The 8,088-nt window shown below is 39.8% G+C and overlaps 1 long non-coding RNA gene across 5 annotated transcripts; it reads right to left on the bottom strand.

The window, feature by feature from the left end:
- Positions 1-1,453: 1,453 nt before the first annotated feature.
- On the bottom strand, positions 1,454-7,862 carry LOC101732544. 5 transcript variants are annotated; one of them, XR_004222823.1, is made up of 12 exons: positions 6,982-7,862; positions 6,824-6,895; positions 6,571-6,606; positions 6,351-6,419; positions 4,691-4,876; positions 4,395-4,426; positions 3,898-3,970; positions 3,644-3,680; positions 3,456-3,552; positions 2,995-3,334; positions 2,559-2,640; positions 1,454-1,686 (listed from the first exon to the last, which is right to left on the bottom strand). It is a non-coding gene; the product is annotated as an uncharacterized LOC101732544 (long non-coding RNA). The 5 variants fall into 5 exon arrangements; XR_004222822.1 differs by having other exon boundaries at positions 2,559-3,063; positions 3,263-3,334; XR_004222821.1 differs by having other exon boundaries at positions 2,559-3,334; positions 6,982-7,181; positions 7,368-7,862.
- Between the last annotated feature and the right edge of the window lie 226 nt (positions 7,863-8,088).

The raw sequence follows: 8,088 nt of genomic DNA, 5'->3' as shown, positions 1-8,088 counted from the left end.
AGCATTGATTGGGTACCTGCACAAATATACTTATCTTCTGGATTGAGATGTCTAAATGATTATAAGTGCACTTTTACACATCTTATAAATATAGGGTGCATATTGAACATTGTATACAGCACATATCGGTTATGCAAGATTAGTAATGGACAACAACAATTTGCGCATGCTATATCAAGAAACTGGCCATACAAGAAAGGGTTGTCCGCTATGCACATTGACAACAAAAGTCTGTTGGTCACTACTAATTATTTATATAACTTCAATAACAGCAGGGTTCAAACATAATGGTCATTGTTCAGCTATATATCTTTTTGGACATCAGTTATACCCCAAATGCAAATTGGCAGCCACATCTATACATCCTATAATGACTTTGTCTATGTTTTTATGGGTTAGCGTTTTTAACACTGCTGGCAGAATTATTTTGGGAATAAATAATGCAATTTGATTAAAGTGTACTTGAGTTTTTTTTATTGTCATTGAGGGGTTAAGTCCCTAATTGTTTTGGTTATTGGTATATATATGGGACAGACTCAATGAAAATATATCAATTAATATCACAACAGGTGAACCTTTTCTATGAGATTTGAACCAGGTTATCTCTGGATCAGAGCTGGAAGCCCTCATGCAAGGGTGATTTACTTATTTACTTATTATTTAGCAGATTTGCTGCCATGATATTGTTTCCCTGGAACCTTATTAGTTCTCATTAGAGCTATCAGTGAATGCTTTTCATAGACACCAGTAAATGAATTACCTCCATGGGCAATATTGTCATGAAGACTCCTTCTAGGAGTAAGGGCTAACCCCATAGTGAGATTTAGTTTCAGGCCACTGAAAACACATGTTCGACTGCTCAGTCACATTTGATCAAACTGTACATTCATCTGATAAGATGGCCATTTGACTGTAGGCTATTTTGGCACCAAACACATAAGGCTATTTCGTTTTCTGGGATGTTTCCCCAATAGATTATTTTAGCCTGTACATCTACACAGTGTTCCAGCTATTGTACTATGCTTTTGATGTTTACTACAAGTAAAGGTTACTGATTTGAGAACAAGAAAAGATACCATCTTCTAGGAAGGAATATAAGGATACAAGAAGAATCACTTTAGGCCTTTCAGTTAAGTGATCAGTAAATGCTAATTGCTCACTATTAGTTAGCAAACATTGCAATTTTCATTATACACCCCCAGTTTATGGTGAGTGAGTGTGATAGGAACATTTCCCTATTCTATGAGGCAATATAGAAATCAAACCTAGCAAAATTTTGCTTTTCAAATAACTGGAGTGCTTAGCATTAATTTCAGCTGCTCTGGAAAACCCTGTGACCCACTCTACTGTAGCAATCAATACATTACATCCAAGGATTATTTTTTAAGCATTATACTTCATAAAATATTTCTTTGTAATGTAATTGAAATGAAGAAATAAAAATACGCCAAACTGAAAATTAAAGGAATCTACATTTAATGAAAAAACAAACTTTTTACAATTTTAATACAAGTAGAAAATCCAAGTGGATGCTTCATGACATGGTGACACCAGTTTTTTCATCCCCTTGAGATGTGTTCAGTGTAGGGTAGAAGGGTTCTTGCCTTCGGTTCTTAGTTGGTGGGGCATGCATCAGCATAAGGAAATGGCTGCAAGCCTGAGACCTTTCCCATATCAGGTTACAACCTGTAAAACATAAATATGACTAGTCTCAGCTTTATTCCAAACTGTGCCGTTCTATCCTGGGCATCTGTTCTACAATCTCCTACAAAACTGTGCAAAAAGATTTTACATCTACTAATATCTGTGCATTACAATATGTCTCGGAACTTACTTGCAATTTGTTTCTAGTACACGGCTAATGCAGAGGGACTCTGCCGTGGACTGAGTTAGAAACATTTACTTTATGAATTGGTCTCATGCGCAGTTTAGCAGCATTCCTGTTGACTTTCAGGCAGAAACCATTAAATAAAGTTTCAAAATTTAAGATAAACTGTTTGTATGTCACTATAGAGTAACATAATGAGGCAGTAACCAATCAAAAGTAATTGTGCCTATAGAAATGAAACACAAATATGTATCGCTCTAGGAGCCAGGGAGCAGCTCTAAAATCAAATAATATTAGAATATTAGAGAACCTGAAGAGTAACATAAGCAATAAAGAAAGGAGAATTACCACATTTCCTATGTTTTTGTTATACCAGCAAATCTAACAGGTAGATAGATTAACAAAAACACTAACATAAAAAAAGTTAAACAAAATTCATAGCCTGTAAAATAATGTCCATCCACAGTTAGAATTATGCCTCTAAAACAAAAGCACGAAGGCGCACACATATGCACACCAAGCGCCAAAGTAATGACAATAGGAGTTTACCCCCCAATTCCTCACCCCCAGATTGTGGTAGGGGGGAGTGTGAAGGAAAATTTACAAACATTGGAAACTCTCTTGTCAAGCTAAAAGCTTCTAACCAGCCTGCCTTCTCCAAAACCAGAACCTCACAAGAGATGCCCACTCTGCAGCATTCCAACATCATAATTAGTCTATTCACTCCTACCTGTCGATAAATTATGGATGCCAATGTGACCTGCCGAGGATGAAGTAGCAGAGCAGCTGGGTGATCGCAAAATCAGGAAAACCTGTTAAAACAAATGATCAGGCTTAAAAATGGCATCATTAATTTGTCCATCCATTTAAACCTACCAAAAGAAAGATCCCTCGTAATCTGCCCAGATTGATTTTTCACAGCAGCCAGACATTTGCTAAACTAGGCAACTCTGAAAAAAAAAAAATTCCCGGGATTATGAAAAACAATATACTTAATTTCTCCATCATTTTTATACCTACCGAAGAAAGAGGATGCCATGTAACCTGCCAAGGTTGGAATTACACAGCAGCCAGATGTTTGCCAAATCATGAAAATCTGTATAAACCAATATACCAGGTTTGAAGAATTTATTTCCTAATGCATGCATATGAATTTACTCGCATACCAAATCACAAGCTCCAGAAGTCCATGATTATCTACATCTGCTACTAGACCTTCTATTCTGGATCCAAATCTGTAAAACAAAGATACCTGTGCCGAAGAGCAACACCATACAAAATGTCTCCATTCTCTCATACCTAGTAAAAGAAAGAGGATCCCATATGATCTACTGAGGCTAAAATGCCACAGCGGCCAGATGTTTGGAAAACCAGGAAAATCTGTAAAAATAAAGATGGCCTATATTATTTTAGCACTGCTATTCCTTTACTCACATTCTGAAAGCATGTTTCAGCAGTCCTAGGTTATCTGCATCGGATATTAGACCTTCTACAACTCGGTCCAACCTGCAAAACAAAGACATCTGGAATATACTCTCTGTATCCATATACATCTATTCCTTTACTCACACAATGATCACAAACTCCAGCATTCTAATATTATTTCTGCTGCTGCAATTTCCAGTACCAGCAAGAAAGATGCCACGGTTGAAGAATGACAGCACCATCATTTGTCCTATCCTCTCATACTTTCCAAAAGAAACTGGATCCTGCACCCAGGAAGCCTATAGAAAACAAAAGATGCCCAGACTGAAAAATCTCTCTCCTTATGCATTCACATCTATACCTGTACAAGGTCCAGCAGTCCATGGTTACCTGAATCTATTGCTAGACCTCATATCCTGGGTCCAACCTATAAAAGAAAAATGCCATGCTAAATTATACAATTATAGTTAATTTTTTTAATTCTTTCATAGATACCAAAAGAAATAGCAGCACATGTAATCTGTAAAGGATGAAATTTCACTGCAGCTTAATGTTTGCCAAACATGGAGAATCTGTAAAAACAAAAAGATTCATTAGCCATGGCATTATTCTCCTTATCCATATACATGTATTCCTTTACTCACATATCAATCACAAACTCCAGCAGTCCAAGACCATCTGCATCGGTTGCTGGACTTTGTTGCACCAGGGGCCAATCTGTAAAAGAGGATCTGTGAAGAATGATGATGCCATCATTTGTGTATTCACGCATACCCAACAAAGAAAGAGGATCCCCACAATCTTTTAGGGCTGAAATTCCACGGTGGCCAGATGTTCAAGTTTCTCTACTTGTCCATGTACATCTATACCTTTACTCATGTATAATTCATACATCCATCCAGCAGTTCAAACATATCTACATCCGCTGCTAGGCTTTTTATGCTAGATCTAACCTGTAAAACAAAGATGCTCACTCTGAAGTATGTTAACGTCATAATTAATTTGTCTATTCACTCCTACCATCCCAATGTGGCCTGCCAAGGCTGAAATAACACAACAGCCGGATGATCGGAAAACCAGTAAGAACAAATCACCGGGCTTAAGAATGACATAATTAATTTGTCCATCCATGTATACGTACCAAAAGAAAAGATCCCACGTAATCTGACCAGGCTGAAATTCCACAGTAGCCAGACAAACCAGGAAAATTTGTTGAAAAAAAAAAAAAAAAGATGGCCGGGATTAAGAATATTATACTTAATTTGTTCATCAATATATACCTACCAAAGAAAGAGTATGTTACATAACCCACCAAAGATTGGAATTACACAGCAGCCAGATGTTTGCCAAACCATGTAAATCTGTATAAGCAAAGATATGCCAGGGTTGAAGAATTTCTCTCCTAATGCATGCACATGAATTCATCTACTCACATACCAATCACAAGCTCCAGAAGTCCATGATTATCTGCATCTGCTACTAGACCTGTACTGGATCCAACCTGTAAAACAAAGATACTGTGCTGAAGAGTGACATCATAAAAAATACCTCTATTTTCTCATACCTACTAAAAGAAAGAATCCCATGTAATCTGCTAAAGCTCAAATTCCATAGCAGCCAGATCTGTAAAAACAAAAGATCTCTCCTTATTTATGTACACCTATTCCTTTACTCACATTCCGAAGGCATGCTTCAGCAATTCTACATTATCTGCATCTGATATTAGACCTTCTAAGACAGTGCTGTCCAACTGGCGGCCCGCGGGCCGCATGCGGCCCGCGACCCCCCTCTGTGTGGCCCCCCACCTGTCTGGCTGCTTTGATGGCTTACTCTTGTGTAAGATTTAAATGGTATCAGTACTGTGATTAACTGCCCCCCCTGCATGGTTCTCACCTCAGATTCAGGCTGTAATCCCTCTGTATTGTTTAAATATGTAATCCCCTGTACTGTTCACACCTTTTAATCTCTGCATTGTTCACCCCCTGCAGTGTTCACACCTCAGGCTCAGGCTGTAATCACCCCCATTGTTCTCCTGTTCACACCTCAGGAGCAGTAGAAACCCACAAATAATCCCTGCATACTACAAAAAGAACATATACTGAGGTGGTACTGCAATTAAAAAGTTTTTTAATATATAGTTATTGTGCAGACTGTAGGAGCAGTGCCAGCATTGTGTCACTGTAGGCTGCCTGTGTGTGCCATACACACAGGCAGCATAGGGCAAGCAGAGTATGGCACACACAGGCAGGGTAGGGAAGGCAGAGTATGGCACACACAGGCAGGGTAGGGCAGGCAGAGTATGGCACACACAGGCAGGGTAGGGCAGGCAGAGTATGGCACACACAGGCCAAGTTTGCACAAACCAGCCAAGAATGGCACACAAAGTGAAAGTATGGCACGCAGGCAGGGTAGGGCAGGCAGAGTATGGCACACGCAGGCAGGGTAGGGAAGGCAGAGTATGGCACACACAGGCAGGGTAGGGAATGCAGAGTATGGCACACACAGGCATGGTAGAGCAGGCAGAGTATGGCACACACAGGCCAAGTATGGCACAAACCAGCCAAGAATGGCACACAAAGTGAAAGTATGGCACGCAGGCAGGGTAGGGCAGGCAGAGTATGGCACACACAGGCAGGGTAGGGAAGGCAGAGTATGGCACACACAGGCAGGGTAGGGAAGGCAGAGTATGGCACACACAGGCAGGGTAGGGAAGGCAGAGTATGGCACACACAGGCAGGGTAGGGAAGGCAGAGTATGGCACACACAAAGGTAGTGTAGGGCAGGCAGAGTATGGCACACACAAAGGCAGGGTAGGGCAGGCAGAGTATGGCACACAGGCAGGGTAGGGCAGGCAGAGTATGGCAGGTTTTTGCTGTACTACAACCATTAATATGGGTATGGTCATGTGATAACATGGGTGTGATTTCAAGTGGGTGCGGTTTCAAAAAGGGGAGTGGTCAAAACTGGCTTCCATTATCGGCCCTCCACCGCGTAGGTCGGAAAAATTCCGGCCCTCGGTACAACAGAAGTTGGACAGCACTGTTCTAAGACATCTGGAATAAACACCTTATCCATGTACATCTATTGTTTTACTTACACATTGATCACAAACTCCAACTGTCCAAGATTATTTTTGTTGTTGCACTTTCCAGCACCAGGGCCCAATCTGTAAAACCAATATGCCAGGGTTAAAGCATGACATCACCATAATTTGTACTTTCCTCTGCCAATGAAATAGGATCCTGAAACTAGGCTGAAAAATCTCTCCTTATGCATGCATATCTATACCGTTACAAGGTCCAGCAGTCCATGGTTACCTGCATATGTTGTAGGGCTTATATCCTGGGTCCAACCTATAAAAGAAAGATACCATGCTAAATAATACAACCATAATTAATTTTTCTATCCGCTCATACCTAGCTAAAGAAATAGGAGCATGTGTAATTTGCCAAGGCTGAAATCCCACAGCAGCGAGATGTTTGCCAAATGTGGACAATCTGTAAAAACACAAAAGATTCTTTAACCCAGGCATAACTCTCATTATCTATATACATGCATTCCTTTACTCACAAATGGATCACAAACTCCAGCAGGCCAAGATCATCTGCATCTGTTGCTGGAAATTTTTGTACCAGGGCCAATCTGTAAAACAAAGATGCCAAGGCTGAAGAATAATGACACCATCATTTGTCCATATTCCCATACCTCCCAAATTGTAATACTTTTACCTTGGCATTTTTTGCAGTATCCTATGTTTCCCAAATCAGGAAAAGTTGTAGGAAAAAAGGCCTGGGCTATCTTTATCTATGAAAATGTATTCTTTTATTTGCATACAGTACAAATCACAAGCTCCAGCAGTCCAAGGTTATCTGCATCTGCTAGTAGACTTTCTGCACTGGGGCACAATCTTTAAGTCGAAGATGCATGGCTGAAAAAGGACACCACCATAATTAATTATCTGTATCTACTTTTACCTGGCCAAAAAAATAGGAGCACATGTAAATTTGCCAAGGCATAAACTCTATAGGAGTTTAAGAGGAGTTCCAATACAATCCAATAACCGCCTAAGTATCATTAAGCACCATCATTAATTTGTCCATCCAGTCATACCTACCAAAAGATATAGGATCAGACTTTGGATCTGGTCTTTGGCAAACATCGTACTAAGACTGAAGTACCACAACCTTAAAAAACCTGTAAATAATAAATGCAATGCTGAAAAATTTCTCTATATCTCTATATCTATTCCTCTGCTTACACACAAATCACAAGCTCCAGCAGACCTTTTCTATGCTAGGAACCAACCTGTAAAACAAAGATGGACAGTTTGATCTGAAACACTTTCAGAAATGTATGCAAATCCATTGCAAGGTAGGTAAGACAAACAAGTGTTTGATTCTATTGGATTCAGTCTTCCTACAAACAAATATTTCCAAGGCGAAGGCCATCCTATGAAACAAATATAAGGCGGCCAGAGGATACTTGGATGTCTGTTTAAATTAGTCTATTCTTCCATTCTGTTACGTTACGTTCTGTTCTGTCCACTTACCTGCAAGCAAAGGCAGAGAAAATAAGCCTTCCAATAAGAATGATTATTGTGGAATATATAGAAGATTACTCACCTGCCAAGAATTGTTTTGCCACAGAGGATCTTAAGTGTCTGACCTGTTAAACAAAAAGATGCCTAAGCAAAAAAAAGCTCACAAGTGTGCAAGTGGGAGATATTGGACTCTTTTGCTTCATAGTCAGACTTTCCCCCATAAAAACCTGACCTGAAAACAAAACAAACAGGTTAATGATAGACAGACACTCCACCGCTCCATTGGTACACCAAA

The sequence above is a fragment of the Xenopus tropicalis genome, chromosome 5 (assembly GCF_000004195.4).
Source record: "Xenopus tropicalis strain Nigerian chromosome 5, UCB_Xtro_10.0, whole genome shotgun sequence".
Taxonomy (NCBI): domain Eukaryota; kingdom Metazoa; phylum Chordata; class Amphibia; order Anura; family Pipidae; genus Xenopus; species Xenopus tropicalis.
The sequence above is the reverse complement of the archived record's forward strand: the minus strand, read 5'-3'. Positions and strand labels throughout refer to the sequence as shown.